Genomic DNA, 17,846 nt, shown 5'->3' with positions numbered 1-17,846 from the left:
GGGTAATGATGGTATCATAGGGTTATTATGAAAATTAAATGACAATCAGAACCTTTTTATTAGTGTTTTGTGAATACATGCTAAACAAATGTTTAAAGGCAAGGTACACTTGTTATGCTAGTCTTACAGGATTTTTGTTTCTCCAGGGAACTTTTCTATCAGGTGATTTTTTTATGGGCAGATATTGCCTTGGATGTTTCATGAACATGTACCAGGTGCTTCCAGGATGGGATTTCAGGGTTTTCCCATTATCTCTTGTGCACATAGAAACATTTGAGAAAGAAGAAATAGAACAACCAAAATCTTATGTCAAGATCATATTACAATCGACTCCTCAACATAATTTATTTAACAAACATTTATATAGCACTTGCCATGTGCCACACACTGTTTTAAACACTGTACAAATACTACTTTATTTAATCCTCATTATAGCCTGAGAATATTTGTTGAATTTCAATTAAGTGATGTGGGAAAACCCTCTCTCCTAGTGTCTGACATGATAATCCTTCAGCAAATATTTGTTGATCAGATGAATACCTATGAGGGACTTGATCAATCAGTCTATCTTGTTTGCTATCAAAAAGCAAACAATAGACCAGGATGTTATATTAAGTGGCCCAACATGTTCTCAGAGACTGGAAACAGTTGAGATGCTTCTTCCACAGCTAAATTCAATTTGTACTGAAGGTACAAAAATAGTCTAAATGTTCCTGTTGCTTTCTCGGTATTCATTCACTTATTATTTTAATGTTAAGTTTAGCCATTTAGATGTCTTAGAATAGACAAAATCTTTGGTGACTTATAGACTATTATGCTCATCTATATTGACAGTTGAATGTACCATTCTAAATTTTCATTTTAATCATTATTTTGGATTTTGAGCAGAGAGTTTTATGGTTCTAAGATTTGCCAATTTTTTTTAATCACTCTTTGAATTGCATTCTTTATTTTTATTCTAATCTAGGAAAACATATTTACATTGTGCTTCTTAATTTGTCACTATCTTGAGATTAGCAGAGAAGTACTTAATGTTTTGTAATGCTTTATCATAATTGAATATATCCATCTACTAAGCTTGAGCAATAAGCTACTTTAAAATTAAATATGTCAGGTCTATTCAAACATCCATTTGGGAACACTTGAGAGGTAAATGCCTGTTTTTTTATGAAACTGCAATACATATTTTTATTCAACCTGTTATTGCTGCAGTCAACTTTAGACTCTTTTTATAGTCACCAAATTAGTTGCATTTAGTCTTAAATTGTACTTGTTGAAGCACAGGTAAATAATAGAAAGGAATCAATGTAATAAGAACAAAACAACGGCAGACTTCAATAGTCTCTGTGTCTGTCTCTCTTTTCTCTTGCTCTTCTCATCTCTAGCTACTAATTGAAATATTTATCTTTTCCTCACCATGACAAGCATCTTGTGAAATCGGATTTAAAATCTTTATGGAACTATTGACAGGTGGCAACTGAAGGGCATCCAGAGAAGGGCGGGTAAATGTACATGAAGACTTTGTGATTAAGAAGTGGGGAGGAGCGATCAAATACATAGGCTTTTATCTCTGAGATTAGATGTTACTGATACTCTGGGATAGACATAGGTGATTGTGAGCTGAGGAGTGAATAAATCTTCCAAAGTCACAATGTTGGCAAAAATTGCGGTTGGAAAGTGGACTGCTGTCGTACCTTTTTCCACTGGTGAGGGGGAAAGTGGGTTGAAGTTGTTGAATTGACAGTTGGTCAGAAAATGTCCCAAATCAGCCAAGTGATGTCAGGCTTGAAGACAAGTTGCTCTAACGAATGACTAAAAATTCCAGTCCAATTTAGACACCCTTGATTGTGTAGCCCTGGGATGGTTGGAGGGGACAGTCTCTTTACTTCATGTTGAAGGTTTATTGAGGTGAGGGCAGAGTGATGAAAAGAGAAAGGATATCATTGGAAAGTCAAAGGATATCATTTCAACTGTGAACTGAAGCCTCACATTTAACAGTAGGATCAGTGGCCAGGCTCTGAGAAAGAAGCAACAAGTTGCTGGTTGGATTAGAAAATCAGCATATTCCTGGACATCTCAGGATGGTGGTATGGGGCTGGCTGCCTGGAGGAAAGATATTGGACTTGCTTATTTGGTTATGAGCCTTTCTATGTAGATATTTAATAAAAATTTTATTTGGCTTGACAAATATTTGTGGAAAAAAGTATTGAATGGAAGTAGAAACTTGAGGATTGTACTTCAAAACATCACTGCAGTGGGCAGGTCACATGCCAATGGTTAAAGTAGGGTGCTCAACTTCCAGTTTACATGTAAATCCACCCTACTTCCAGATGCTTTCAAACATCCTATAAATCTTCATCTACCTTTGTCTGCCCTTTCTGCCTGCTGGCTTGGTGATGTCTGCTTCTCATATTATGGAATTTAGCATGACGGTCACCACTTGTCAGATTGATCCCCTCCACCTTTCTGAATGTGCTTGGTTCATCATCACCCTAAAGAATCATCAAGCCATTTTTCTCACCTGGTCTTCTTCGCCTTTTTCCTCTGTCTACAAATACTGCCCATTTCTTAAAGTTCAAGGAAACTTTTTGGGTTACTTTTCCTAAACTTTTGCCCTTTGTCTAAATTTCTGCAACCTGATCTATCCTAATGGGTTGAAAGTTTCTTAAGAGTAAGGGTCAAAGCTTTACCTTCTGTTTACTGCACTGCACTCTGCTGATATGTGACCACAAGCTAGCCACCCCCAAATCTCCATTTGCTTTACCTGCTTTGTACTCTCTGAACGAACTCAACTTCTGCCCCCACAGTTACAGATTACTTCAGATTAATTAGAGTTTTAAAAATAGAACCAAGTTCAGTTCAGTTCAGTTGCTCAGTCGTGTCTGACTCTTTGTGACCCCGTGAACCACAGGGCACCAGGCCTCTCTGTCCATCACCAACTCCTGGAGTCCACCCAAACCCATGTCCATCAAGTCGGTGATGCCATCCATCCATCTCATCCTCTGTTGTCCCCTTCTCCTCCTGCCCTCATTCTCTCCCAGCATCAGGGTCTTTTCCAATGAGTCAGCTCTTTGCATCAGGTGGCCAAAGTACTGGAGTTTCAGCTTCAGCATCAGTCCTTCCAATGAACACCCAGGACTTATCTCCTTCAGGATGGACTGGTTGGATCTCCTTGCAGTCCAGGGGACTCTCAAGAGTCTTCTCCAACACCATAGTTCAAAGGCATCAATTCTTCGGTGCTCAGCTTTCTTCACAGTCCAACTCTCACATCCATACATGACCACTGGAAAAACCATAGCCTTGACTAGATGGACCTTTGTTGGCAAAATAATGTTTCTGCTTTTTAAAATGCTGTCTAGGTTGATCATAACTTTCCTTTCAAGAGTAAGTGTCTTTTAATTTCATGGCCGCAATCACCATCTGCAGTGATTTTGGAGCCCAGAAAAATAAAGTCAGCCACTGTTTCCCCATCTATCTGCCATGAAGTGATGGGACTGGATGCCATGATCTTAGTTTTCTGAATGTTGAGCTTTAAGCCAACTGTTTCACTCTCCTCTTTCACTTTCATCAAGAGGCTCTTTAGTTCTTCCTCACTGTCTGCCATACGGGTGGTGTCATCTGCATTTCTGAGGTTATTGATATTTCTTCCACAGTCTTGATTCCAGCTTGTGCTTCCTCCAGCCCAGGGTTTCTCATGATGTACTCTGCATAAAAGTTAAATAAGCAGGGTGACAATATACAGCCTCGATGTACTCCTTTTCCTATTTGGAACCAGTCTGTTGTTCCATGTCCAGTTCTAACTGTTGCTTCCTGACTTGCATACAGGTTTCTCAAGAGGCAGGTCAGGTGGTCTGGTATTCTCATCTCTTTCAGAATTTTCCACAGTTTATTGTGATCCACACAGTCAAAGGCTTTGGCATAGTCAATAAATCAGAAATAGATGTTTTTCTGGAACTCTCTTGCTTTTTCGATGATCCAGCGAATGTTGGCAATTTGATCTCTGGTTCCTCTGCCTTTTCTAAAATCAGCTTGAACATCTGGAAGTTCACAGTTCAGGTATTGCTGAAGCCTGGCTTGGAGAATTTTGAGCACTACCTCACTAGCGTGTGAGATAAGTATAAGTGTGTGGTAGTTTGAGCATTCTTTGGCATTCCCAAAGAAAGGCAATGCCAAAATAGAACCAAAGCCCCCCTTTTATTTTCTTTACTTTGTTTATATATTTATCTCCTTCAGACTTTCCTTGACTCTAATCATGGCAGAAAACCTGAAACAGTTTTGGAGGTTTTCTCTCTGGTGGACAAAGGTGCTAACTGTTAGATTAGATGTTCCAAAACATAGCTTCAGTCATCTAGGCCATTATTGGAATAGGTTTTCTAGTAAGTTATTGAAAAATATTTATATAAAGTCTTTTGAAAGGCTTTAATCGAAAACCGATCTCATTAGATAGATGTATTTTTTTATGGTACACTGCTTGAATTTATGATGATAATAATAGTGAAATAATTTACTTTCATAGTATATTTTAAGCCCTCTGGGACCTTAATGTCAAATATATTTTTAGGCACATATAGTAAGTTCTCAACAACTATTTGATGGAAAATTGATATATTTTAATATATAAGGTTTTGAGTATGCTATTCTACTTTGGCATGTTGACAAGTATAATGTAATTGAACGGAAAATTCTGTAAAGTGCTCATTTATGGCCACATCTAAAACCTCTTTGAGGTTAGTAGAGGTGTCTTTGTCTTCACACAGCTTGGAAGACAATGAGCCTTTTTTGCACAGAGATTATATTTGATTTTGTTCTTGGATTCACAGTGGTCCATTGTTATAATTGTGTTTTAGTGCAGGCTGACAAATAAGACATCAGTGCTATTATCTTTTCTCTTTCCAATTTCAATTCTTCTTTCTTATTCTTAACAGACTTCTTTCTCAAAACTATTCACAGGCATTTAAATTGAATTATTATTCTTTAAGCTACATACGATACAAATTAATCTTCTCTCAGATAAGTAGTTGATGCTTATTTTCATAGTTGCATTATGGACTTTGGTATTATTCAAATAATACATGATTTAAATTCTGACGAGCTTTTAAACATTTTCTTCTGAGTAATGCCTACAAATTAGTCCTTTCCTTTCCTTCTTAGGCTGGGATGACTGAAATATCAGATGGGAATAGAATCATAAATACATTAGGGTAAAAACTGAAGTAGCTGGATGTAGGTGAACAGGAGGACCTGGGGTAAGCAGCGGCAGAGTTACGAATGTGTCTGGAGCCTGCTTGCGGTCCTGACTTCGTACGTTTAGTCTGCAATCTGCTGTCACCTAGAACAATATCATACATGGTGTAAGAATATAAACATTTAGTCTCATGAGGAAGGCTATGTTGACTTGAGCTTTTCTCTGCATAACTTTTTAAAAAAAGTTTACTTATTTATTTGGTTGTGCTGGGTCTTAGTTGTGGCATGCAGAATCTTTTTTTTTTTAGCTTTGGCATGTGGGATCTAGTTCCCCGAACCCAGGCACCCTGCATTGGGAGAGCGGAATCTTAGCCACTAGACCACCAACGAAGTCCCTCTCTGAATAACTTGATGAAAGATCTCATTCTTTATGATGTGAGAGAAATATACTAGTTGCAGTGTTTTACTGTATGAAGTATGTTCTAGTTTAAATTAGTGGAATATAAAGCTATCATCCTGCTTGAACAGTATTCAGTTGAGCATGTTTTTATTCCCCCAAAGATATTAAATTTTTAGACAGTTATTTTTTTCAGTTGGAAAATTATTGAATTAATAGAAAACAAGTTACACAGGCTTCCAAAGAATATATTACATGGTTTTGCAATTTGGTTTTCTTTCGCATGGTGTGGTTTTTAGAAAATCTTGCAAGCTAAATAAATACATTAGGGTAGAAATTGAAAGAAAGTAACCAGAAATATAGCAATACATTTGCCGATAAGGATTTCTATAAATAAAATGTTCACCACAATGTTATTTATATAAATAATCTAGAACTATCGAAGTCTCTAACCATAAATATATTATTATAATAATTGTGATCTTCCTATTAACGGACTACCAGATAGACATTAAAAATATTTTTGAAGGAGTTTTAATAACATGACATTTTTTTTAAATATAAAATCAAACACAAAACCAACAAACCCAGAAAGCCAACTGTATATACAGTAGAATTTTGCTTTTGCAAAGATAAACAATGACTGGGCATAAAGCAAGTTATTACACTTAATCCTCACAGGAGCACAATGAGATTGTTATTGGCAATTCAGAAAATGCCACTGTCAAGAACTGATTCCCTGGATGAATAGTTTTTGGAAATCATTTTGAAGTTGAAAATCATAGGTCAACAATTTGAAATCCATGTAAACTGAGTATTGGAAGAAATTAAATATGCAAATATAAGAGATGTAATTGATTTTAAGAGTGTGTTTCTTTGGAGGAGGTGCAGTAACTGCTGTTGTTCAGACCAGTCTTTAAAGTATAAACTGGCCGAGTAGTTTGAGCATTAAAATATCCAGCAATGACTGTTTCCCTCTATAGCCTTGGCTAGGTCCTTAACACCTTAAGGCTCCCCGAAAATGAGCTGCTTTACCACAATGAAATGGAGCAGCCTCTTTGATGGAGCTTGTATTCCAGTCCTGGTGGTTTTCCTATGAGGACTCTGATGAGCAGGTGATTGAAAATTCTCTCTGAGTGGAACTAAGAGGTCCAATATGCTTGGAACCAATGTCTCTAAAACCTTATATGATGATATTGCTTATAATTAAGTAATAAGTATCATGAAAGTAGAGATAAAATATTTTTACTTCTGAAGAAGCAGGAAAGAAGAGATTTTTCCTTTAATGAGAAAACATCTCCCTGTTTCTCTTTTCCATCCTGTACTATTTGCTATGATTGCACCTGGCATGTTAGTCTGAAATGACCTGAAGACAGAAACCATGTGCTCTACAAGCCTGGAAATATCTGCCTCAACTAAGGCATTTGAGATCAGATTGTACAAAAATTAGTGTGTGTTATTAAGTAAACTTAAGTGTGCTAATTCTTAAAAGAAAATGTAGAATAGAAATAGTTCACAAGATATTCTTTATTATTCACCACTTGATTTCTTCAAGCTCCAACAGGATTCTGTTTAGCTGTAGAAACTTGAATATATACAAATCTGCATGGATATAATTCAAGTCCACACTAGATGTGCTTGCCCTGGAGAAGGAAACCAAAATCTGGGAGTTCATTTTTATTCGTGGAGGTGCTCTCTTTAGACTTCTGAGAAAAAAGAGCTGCTGGGCAGATGAGTTAAATACGTCACTCCTGTCTGACGTGTCTGTCCATCAAGAGTAGCTGGTACAGTGCACTTTAATGACCCTTCTGCAGTCAAAGCCAACACCGGTGCCAGCAGAAAGATTTGGGACCAAGAACTGTGCTCACCTGCAAGTCAGCTTCCAAGTTTCATCACAAGCTGCGCTTTTTGCGCTGTCTTTTCTGCTTAATCACCAATTTGTATCTCTGTAAATTAAATGCTTCTTTCATACTTATTATCTTGGGTCAAGAAGGGGATAGTTTGGATCATGCTGTTTTGGCAGGTAAGCTCTTTGACAGGGAAAACTATGTGGCTTGCTCATAAGAGCTAAAATTCACTACACCTGGAACTACTGAACAGTTTTAATATCTGTTGAAATATCTATCTGGGGCATGTTTGAAAATGAACTAGTTCAAAGGCATTTCAGAAGCATGTGCATTTTTAAGAAGCCGTTTGATTCTGAGAGTTATATAAAACTTCAAGTACTTTATTAAAAACCCTAAAAATGGAATGATTGAAGATTGTTAATGGAAGCTTGGGCAGTGAAAAGAAATTGGGAGTTGGAGAAATGGAGTGATATTCAGAGACACATCTAATTTAGACTGTCTCCAGGGCAAGGCTTAAATAACTGAAAATTCGAATGGACTTCTGAAGGGTAGCCTGTTTTTGTTTGGTCTTACATTATAGGATGTTCAGCTTTAAAGTGTCTAAGAGTATGGTTCCAAGGAGCTCCAGGGTCCACTGCTGCTGTCAACCCTGGCATAAGTCAATAACAAACTTTTAAAATGGCAAGAATTCTTCTGAAACTGCTACTTCTTCTCAAGGAATAACAGAACTTCCAGTTTGAGACTCTCTCACCAATGTCCATAGTTTTAGAGCGATGACTGGATGATAATTGGCTTAGGATCTCTCTTCCATGCCAAGTCACCTCAGTTGTGTCTGACTCTTTGCGACCCTATGGACTGCAGCCCGCCAGGCTCCTCTGTCCGTGGGATTCTCCAGGCAAGAATACTGGAGTGGGTTGCCATGCCCTCTTCCAGGGAATCTTCCCAACCCAGGGATCAAACCTGTGACTCTTAAGTCTCCTGCATTGATAGGAGGGTTTTTTTTTTTTTTTTTTTTAAACCACTTGTACTGCCTGGGAAGCCAGGATCTCTCTCAGTAATTTTATATTTATGTGATCAGTATCAATATATATATATCTGCTTTCAATTCTTTTGTGTGTACCTGCTTTTTACCAGCCCTGGCTATTTGAGATGATTGGCTTGGACTGATAAAGGGGAGGCTCCCTTCTGACTCACCCCAAGATTATTGGTTACTCCCATGGCCTCAGTATCCCAGGAAGAAGTGAATGAGATAGCTAAACAGAAAGTCTGTAGTGATTACATCTAAAGATTATTTAATCCTGGTGAATAGAATATTTCAAAGAGATTGTAACTGATCAAGGAGGGTAACTTTTTTTTTCTGTTTGAATGCAACCTGAAAATTCTACCAGAGCAAGAGTGAGATAAAAATCCTTCTACTGAAATGGCTTATGGTAGATAAGAGATGTAATACAGGAGAGAAGAAAAACAGACTCACAGTGGAGATTATGCAGAGCTGAGAGAATTTTTCTCAGATAATAAACACTTGCAGTCAGGATTTTGCAGGACATTTGCGAAGAAAGCAATGCCACGGAAATGCATTTGAGGGAGGCCACAGTTGAAATGATGAATTTTGCCATGTGTAATAGAGATCGAAAGTTACTTTTGCATTGTATTGAAAACAGTGAGATTAAAAAGTGGCCATTACAATAGATACTTGTGGAAGATATCATCAGTGTGAAATGCAGATAATGTCTGCAGGTGAAAAGAATTAGATGATTAACAGGGACCGGATGCTGAACCAGAATAGTGCTGAGTCATTTCTTCTGGCTTCAGGATTCCCCTGGAAGGAGGCTCTGCATGCTTGGCCCAGGAGTAGGCCACGGGTGAGTGAGCAGAGGATGCGTGTGTTTGAGGCTGAGTGAAACTTAGCTTTAGTATCAGTAGTGGAGTTTTATTATTAAAAAATAAAGACAAAACAAAGCCTCTTGTTTAATTAAGCAGGGAGGCCGTTAGACTGAGGTGGCTCCAGTGCTGGGACCCATGTAAGCAAACCAAACTCCGAGCCTGTAAATGCCCTAGGGTTACCAAGTCAAAACACTGAGGTCGGCTAATCACAAGTAGCCAACTAGGCTTTAAGCTACAGATAATTTCAGACAATTTCCTCTTTGCTTCTGCAGTTTCAAAGCCTTGCTCCTGGCTCCTGCTGGTGGAGCAACCGGAACCACTTACGTTTGGCATTGCCTGATTCCAGTTGCGTTTCTGTGTGTTGAGCTCTGATGCATCAAGCCTGGCTTCAGGGCTTGTTTGGGAGTAGAGAAGGAAAGCCCAGTGAGGTCCAATCTCAACTGGGTTACAAGTGAGTAAACTGAATTTGTTCTCTAATCTGTAGGGTGCGTTTTATCATTCTCCAGGTTTTTTTTTTTTTTTTTTTTAATCTTTATAAAACACTTATTTAACCTACCCCAGATGTTGTTACACATAATTAACTGAATTGATGGAATTTCTGCTGACAATTGCAGTCAGGATTCTGTGCCTTGAGGATAGAGTGGATGAATAGACATTTTTATTGAATGATTCCAGGAAAATTTTATTTCTATTGATGTGGGTTTGACATAATATGTCTACAAGCTATCATTATTTTCAGATTAATAAGATAGTTTATAAGCTTCTTATCAATTTTGTCAAGATGTAATACTTTATACAACTAATGAGGGATTGTTAGCACATAAATAACATTCCAGGAATGTGTCTTGCCCATTTTAGTAAAAGGCAAATACATTTTCAATTGGTGATAAAAGCAAGATCTAAATTCAAGAGCACTTTATGTCCTTCCTCAGTTGAAGGTATAGCACAAAGTAAATTAAGGTTCTGTATAATTTATTGGATTTTTAAAAGCTTTGTACGTTTTTCCTAAAAATGCCTTGAGGCATTAACAATAAAATTAATTTAAGCATCTGCATCTCCTTACTACAATAATGATACATTCAAAAGGAAACTAGGAGCATGCAAATCAAGCAGGATGCCTAGTTACCCTTGGAATACTGAAGGGTGCGTTAAAGATTTGTACTTATTTTTATGAGGAAGGGTGAAAATCTTTCTTGTGTTTTCTTTCTACACTCCCCTCACTTCTCTTGAGAAAGCAGCCAAGAAAACTAGTATTTGTCTGTGGCCGTATAGAAGCTAAGGCTTAGGAGCTCCTCTTGAGAAGTGGCCGCGCAGGTCTTTCCTTCTGTGTTCCCTCTATGCCCCTCCACCCTCACACTCAGCGGGGGATGGCTCTGCAGGCCTGGGGTTCACACACGCTCTGATATTCTCGCCCTGTGCCCACTGCCAGGAAGCTGCATACATCCATCATTTTATGCAGTGGTCTTTTCAGGAGGCTGCTAGAGGGGCCTTCACATTTTTGCTTTGTTTATTAAAAAAAAAAAAGTCTAAAATATAAGGATGGAGAGTAGAAGCGTGTGGTATAACCCAAGTTGGGAATAAAAAGGGATTTGAAATTTTTCTGTAACTGATTTCTCTTGCTCTGTGACATGTTTTGTTTTCACGGGGTAAAAACTTGATAATTAGGTATAATTAAGCCTCTTCTGACTAAAGCAACCTCTTTTAGATAAGCGCTCTGCCTGCTCAAAGTTCAAACTCACTATCAGGGCATTTCTTTTCTTTCAAGCGGTGCCCCCTTCTTCTCTTCCTTCCCAGGAAGGCGGGCTGGGTGCGGGCGGACCCCGTGCTCTGACAGTGATGGGCGGGAAGTAGACGACCGGCCGGGAGGGAGCTCCGGTTCAGCCAGTCCTCTGGCGCAGGGTGTCTTTCCCGCGTGTTCGTGGTCGGAGCCTGCTGGCTGCTGCCTCTGAACCGACAAGCCTGGCGCTGTTTTCTCAGCACCGGTAGTGCAGTGGGCTCGACGCTGGTGGGCTGCTCCTGACCGTTTCTTCTGCATGTCCGCTTTTCTGAGCTCTGGATCCGTGCAGTTTTGCACTGACACCATTTGACCTCAGCCGCTTTGCTCCCTTCCTCAGGATCACGCCCTTTCGTTGTGCTGACCTTCCAGGGGCGCCCACCAGCCAGCAACATCAGCTGTCCCCCTGGGACAGGGGGGGCTTCTTGACTGATTACCCTGGAGAACGTGGGGCGCTCCCTCAGGCCCTAAACTTGCTATCAGTCACCATATTCCACCAGTCACCCCACAAGGCAAGGCTGATTTGAGGGGTTGCCTCCCAGAGTTCCAGATGGTACTTGGCTTCCCCTTTAATTGATCTGGAGGTGACCCATCTGTCCCTCTTGACCTGATGCCAGACTCAGATCTGTCGGTTTCTGTAACCTCTCCTTCCCACTGCTCTTTTCCCTTTATTTTTTCCCCTGTGATGAAGGAGGCGTTCTTACGTGGGAAATATAAAAACCAAAAAAAAAAAAAAAAAAATAGGTGATCAATTCCCTGTCAACCTGAGTCAAATGCATGTCTCAATCCCAGCTCTTCAGTGCTGGCGTGTAAGTGCTGTGGAATTCAATCCCTTGGCTCCTGTGAGTTCAGAGGTGCAGCTGGGGGCTGTGCTGGCTGGTCATTGGCAGGGAGAGGAGAAGCAAGTGCAGAGATGCAGCCAGAGGCGCTGGTAGCTGGTCGGGAGAGGAGCCCACCGGGGGAGGGTCTGTCACAGAAGTCCGTGTTAATAACTTGGTAGTTTCAGGGTCTGCAATCAGGGATGCGGCACGGTTGTCATCCGCGAGTATGGATTTGCTTTCACTCACTGTGTTCATCTTCTCAGCTGAGAAATGAAGCCAGCTTGGTGAATTTCGTTTGCTTCTTGCCTTGAACCCCTCTTAATGAGAACAGAATTGTAACCAGCAGGTGAGTCCGTTTTCACCGCGTTCTTACGCAGCAGCGGCAGCTGTTTGCCAGGACCGCCCGTGGCGCTAGCGGTGAAGAACCCGCCTGCCAGTACAGGAGACCGAAGCCTCGGTACCAATCCCTGCGTCAGAAAGATCGCCCCAAGAAGGAAATGACAGCCCCCTCCAGGGTTCTTTTCCAGAGAATCCCATGGACAGAGGAGGCTGGCGGGCTACAGTCCGTGGGGTCAGAGTCAGACACTACTGAAGCGACTTAGCAGCATGCACGCGTAGCAAAATGACCACAAACTGGGTGGCGTAAACAACAGAAATGTGTTTTCTGACAGGATCGAGGCTGGGAGCTCAAGAGCGCGGTGTCCATAGGTGTGGTACCTTCTGAGTCCTCTCTCCTTGCTTGTGAAAGGCCACTGCCTCCCTTGGGTCTTCACTGGTTTCTGCTCTGAGTACAGCGCCCCCACTGGATCTCCCTCTTCTTACGAGGACGCGAGTCCTGTAGGGTTAGGGTCTTGCCTTAATGGCTTTCAGTTCAGTTCAGTTCAGTTGCTCAGTTGTGTCTGACTCCACGGACTGCCGCATGTCAGGACTCCCTGTCCATCAGCAACTCCCAGAGTTTACTCAAACTTACGTCCATTGAGTCGACGATGCCATCCAACCATTTCATCCTCTGTCGTCCCCTTCTCCCCCTGCCTTCAATCTTTCCCAGCACGAGGGTCTTTTCTCATGAGTCATTTCTTCACATCAGATGGCCAAAGTGCTGGAGTTTCAGCTTTAGCATCGGTCCTCCGATTGACTTGTTTGATCTCCTTGCAGTCCAAGGGACTCTCAAGAGTCTTCTCCAAACACCACAGTTCAAAAACATCAATTCTTTGGCACTCAGCTTTCTTTATAGTCCAACTCTCACATCCATACATGACTCCTGGAAAAACCATAGCTTTAACTAGATGGACCTTTGTTGGCAAAGTAATGGCTTTATTTTAAATTAATTGCTTCTTTAAAGACTGTATCTCTAAATGCAGATACATTCTGAAGTAATGGGAGCTGGGAATTCAGAATTTGAATTTTGGGTTGGAAACAATTCAAACTGTAAGAGCAACTGGATTTTGGGGAATTCAGAGTACTTTTAGATCATAATCATTACTGAAACAAATGTTAATATTATCACTACTTTTCAGACTGTAATATGCAATAATAGGGAATGGTTTATCAGAGGTACCAAAGCTGAGGAGAGAAAATGAGAACTTCATTCAGTCCTCTTAGAATGAATCAGATATATGCTTTTGCATTTTTATTTTATTCTTTTAATTTATGTATACATAAATGATACCTTAAAATGTGCTTAGTGGGGAAGTTTCAAACTGTACAGAAAAATATAGAGTTGTTGTCCACTTTATATTCAGTCTCCCTTTTTCCTAGAAATTAAATAATGTTTTGATATCTCTTTATCCAGAAAAAACAATATTTATACACAAACACAAGATTTTTGTGTGAAGATTTTGAATTTTGATTTTGTTTTTACACAGTGTAACAGTGCTATATGTATCATTGTCTGGCTTGCTTTTTACACTTACCGTGATGACTTGGAGTTCTTTCTGTGTTAACATAAGGTAAGGATCCTCAACCTTTGGCACTGTCATTTGAGACTGGATGATTCTTTGTTTGAAGAAAGGTGTCCTGTGCATTGTAGAATGTTTAGCAACATCCTGTCTCTGCTCCCTGGATGCCAGTAGCACCTCCACTCCTGCTGTTTGGATCAGCCAAAAATGTCCCTAGACATTCATTTCCAGAACCCTCCCCAGCTTGAAAAACCACTAGTGTAAAGAGATTTCCCTAATTTTTGGAAAATGGTGTGCAGTATCCAGACTGTGGGTTACACCATTGTTTATTTGCCTCTCTTCTTGTTGATGGACATTTAGAATATTTCCATCTTATTACCATTAGGAGCAACACTACATGGACCATCCTTGTGTGTGATTCTCTGTGATATGTACTAGCATCGCTTTGAAAATACTTGGGTTCGATCCCTGAGTCAGTAAGGTCCCTGGAGGAGGGCATGGCAGCCCACTCCAGTGTTCTTGACAGGGGAATCCCCACGGACAGAGACGCCTGGGGGGCTGCAGTCCATGGGGTTGCACAGAGTCAGACATGACTGAAGCGACTTAGCACTTGGAAATTTAATTACTGGGTCAAGGAAAATGCACATTTTATATCTGGATAGATGCTATCAAATCATGCTTCAAAACCTTTGTGTATTTACATTTCCTAAAATGAGTGTTCATTTCTTTACCTTGGCAGTGCTGAATAGTGTCAAACCCTTTAGTTTTCATTAGTTAGTATGACTGAAAATATGTATCTTGTTATATTTCCCTAATGAATAAAAGTTGAGCATCTCTGTACTTTATTTCCAATTTTGTGATCTATTCATATTTCTTAACTTCTACCATTTTCATAGATGATTTGATTTGTAGGAGTTCTTCAAATGTATTCTGACTCCTAATCCTTCTGCTGTTATATACATTGCAAATATTTTTCCTAATCTGTTATTTGTTTTCTAACTTTGGTACCACAACCTTATATGATCATACATTTAAATTTTATATAGTTAAACTTTTGAATCTGATTTCAGAAAGTCTTCCAAACCTCTATTGCATAATACTTTATATTTTTATTCTTTATGTATTTTTATCTTGCTTCACATTTTACCATTTAGATCTTAAATCATCTAATCTATTTTTTTTGGTAAATAGTTTTATGCAAGGGTATTTTCATTATTCTTGACCCAAGCATTTACATAAACAAGTTTGAAGCTGTAAGATCAGTCTGTTTTTGGACTGTTCATCCAATACAGATGTGATGATAAAACACAAGTAAAATTTGCATTTCTATCAATATTAAAATTCTTCAGAGAGCTCCCGTCTCTCTTTTATATGGAGGATTCATGACACTTAGGCCAGGGGAAAGTTTGACTGCTGTTCCCTTTGCTCTCTGTGTCCCGTTTGGCTCCAAGCAGGTGGAGTAGAACCATCTCTGAGCAGAAGAGCAGGATTCTGATGATTCCTCCTTGGTGCTCCTTTCCAGAGAGCAGGGTCACCGTTCACAGGAGGGCTTGGGGTTCCTTCTCCACTGTGCTCTGGGCCAGCCCCTCTTTGAAATGTACACTGTGCAAGTCATAGGTCTGTTTTTATTCCCTGGGTCAGTTAATCCGGCTGACTTCCAAACTGCAGGACTGTCACATATCCGGAGAACATATTATTTTTGGATTGCAAACCAAGAGGATGACCCGGTGAGGGCCTGGGAGGGTCTGACAAGATCCCGGTAGGAGGCAGGGGTTTGAAAATGACTCCTGAAAAGAAGCAGCCTGGAGCCCAAAGTTCTAGCAGAGCCGGAGGCCGTCAGTGATTTCTTTACATCTCATTACCAATCCTGCCCTCACACTGGTGAGTCCAGACCCTTTCACATTCACTGTAGTTAATTAAACTGTGTACTCAGGAAGGAGAACAATGAAGAAAGTAAAAACTGTCTGAAAGAATATTGCGCTAGAGAGACTGTAATGAAGAAGGGCAAACTAAAAATGTAAGTGGGCGGGGACATCTGTTTCCTCCTCTCTGACCGCGTTTCCTACCCCCCACCTGCACCTCCCCACTCGGCTCCTGCTCTGGGTGGGACGTCTCCTCCCTCCCGCGGTGTTCTGGGCCTGCTCCTTCTCCTTCTTCAGGCCCTGCTCACAGGGAGCCTGTTGGTGAGACCTCCAAGCCCTGTCTGTAAAATAACCCCCCTCTGGTCACCTACCTGGGTTTGTGTCTCTTTGGAGTTTGTCGGGGCTTCCCTGGTTGCTCAGCTGGTAAAGAATCCACCTGTGATGCAGGATTCCTGGGTTCAGTCCCTGGGTTGGGAAGACCCCCTGGAGAAGGAAAAGGCTACCCACTCCAGTATTCTGGCCTGGAGAATCCCATGCACTGTTCAGTCTGTGGGGTCGCAGAGAGTCGGACATGGCTGAGCAAATTTCACTCACTCACTCACTCTGCTGTGCTTTATGCTCAGTAACAATGTGCATATTCACTTATGCACGTGGATTGCTGTCTGCTTCCCCCACTGGAATGTAAAAATCTGCATCTCTAGTGCCTAGAACAGTACTTGGCACTCACTGCATTTTTGTGTTGAAAAGAATGATTAGATTGAGGTTACTCTGTTAAGATGTGGGGAAGGGAAGGCATCAAGTATTATCCCCTGATTCCTAAATCCATCCTTCTTAGGAGCCCTGAGGTATTGCATTTAGAATGAATATATCATTCAAGGATGAGATAAATATGTTGGGTTGGCCAAAAAGTTTGTTCAGATTTTTTGGTAAGATGTTACAGAAAAACTTGAATGAAATTTTTGGCCAACCAATACTTTTAATGTGTATTTTGTGTGTATCTTGTACTGTGCATCTAACTTGTGGCAGTTTAAAGGGCATGATACATTTGCTGAAATGAATGCTGTTGTCAGTACCTTTGGAATTTTGTGAGATCAGAAAGTGGAAACTAGGGGAGGCAGTGTTGCTATGATAGATTTCCCTGGTGTCTGGTTAGCCTGCACCTCTCTATGAGGCCGTCCACGCAAATCTTTCTATTTCAGGCTCATTTCAGTAAGGCGCACTTTTCATCAGGGATTTATCCTTTTGTGAATAATGGAATCAATAAAAGATTAGCAGGCTGTTCCTTGAAAACTACCACATCAGCCCACAGAGTGCATATGTAGGTAAAGGTAATACTTTTTCTTCTGTAGTACCTGCCTTCCAATAATTATGAATATTATCTCTTCACCTTCACATAATGTTATGTGAAAAATAGAATCAACTGTGCACATTGTGTATCTACAGAGGATCAAAAATACCCATGAGTCCTGCTTTCCTGTTTTTTATATTTTGATAGAATGTTTGAATCTTTTTATCATATAAAGTAAGAAAAATGAAGTAAATAGTATTATATTGAAATCAAATTTATTTCTAAGTCCTGTCTTAAATTTGATGTTCTCAATGAGCTTATCCTGAGCCTGTCAAACAGTGGAACTTTTCTACCTTAGAACAAGGAAGTACTTTGGACTTTACTGAAAACACTTCCCGGCTTTGTATTCTAATGAACTGCCTAAGTGTCCCATTTGCTCTGTGAGACTGTGGTTTTAAAATTTATCGCTGCTTCGGATATCTTATCTAAAAAGTTTAAGTAAATGTTGAAAGTGTCAGATTTATAATAGGATAAAATAAGGTAAACTGGGTTTTTTTTTTCATTTGGTTATATTTAAGATACCATGAATGTTTATCTAGAATAAAGAATATAACATTCATCAAACTCTATTACTAAATGCTGAAAAATACGACTCCCTTTTGCCCTCAAATGATTCTGGTTAAAAAAAAAAAAAATTGAAATAAATACCTGGGATACCAGGGGAAAATTTCTCTTTCACAGAAAAGAGAAGTAATGAGCAAAATTACATTCTCTATGCCAATACATTGTGCTTTTCCTAAGAGTTCTCACTGCAGAACTACGGCACAGGAGGAGGGCAAATATATGCAGAAAGACAAATGAATAGAAATTTTCCTTTGAGTGAACAATGCA

At 40.0% G+C, this 17,846-nt stretch overlaps 1 long non-coding RNA gene across 2 annotated transcripts in view; it reads left to right on the top strand.

The window, feature by feature from the left end:
• Positions 1-17,846, top strand: part of LOC122428703 — a 242,651-nt gene that overhangs the window by 523 nt on the left and 224,282 nt on the right. Inside the window, exon 2 of one of the 2 annotated variants that reach the window (XR_006265798.1) lies at positions 9,585-9,763. The exons of the other annotated variant lie outside the window; for it this stretch is intronic. This is a non-coding gene — a long non-coding RNA (uncharacterized LOC122428703). The remainder of the gene's footprint in view (positions 1-9,584; positions 9,764-17,846) is intronic. 2 annotated transcript variants of the gene reach the window in all.

The sequence above is a fragment of the Cervus canadensis genome, chromosome 27 (assembly GCF_019320065.1).
Source record: "Cervus canadensis isolate Bull #8, Minnesota chromosome 27, ASM1932006v1, whole genome shotgun sequence".
Classification (NCBI taxonomy): domain Eukaryota; kingdom Metazoa; phylum Chordata; class Mammalia; order Artiodactyla; family Cervidae; genus Cervus; species Cervus canadensis.
Note: the sequence above shows the minus strand (reverse complement) of the source record. Positions and strands in the feature narration are given on the sequence as shown.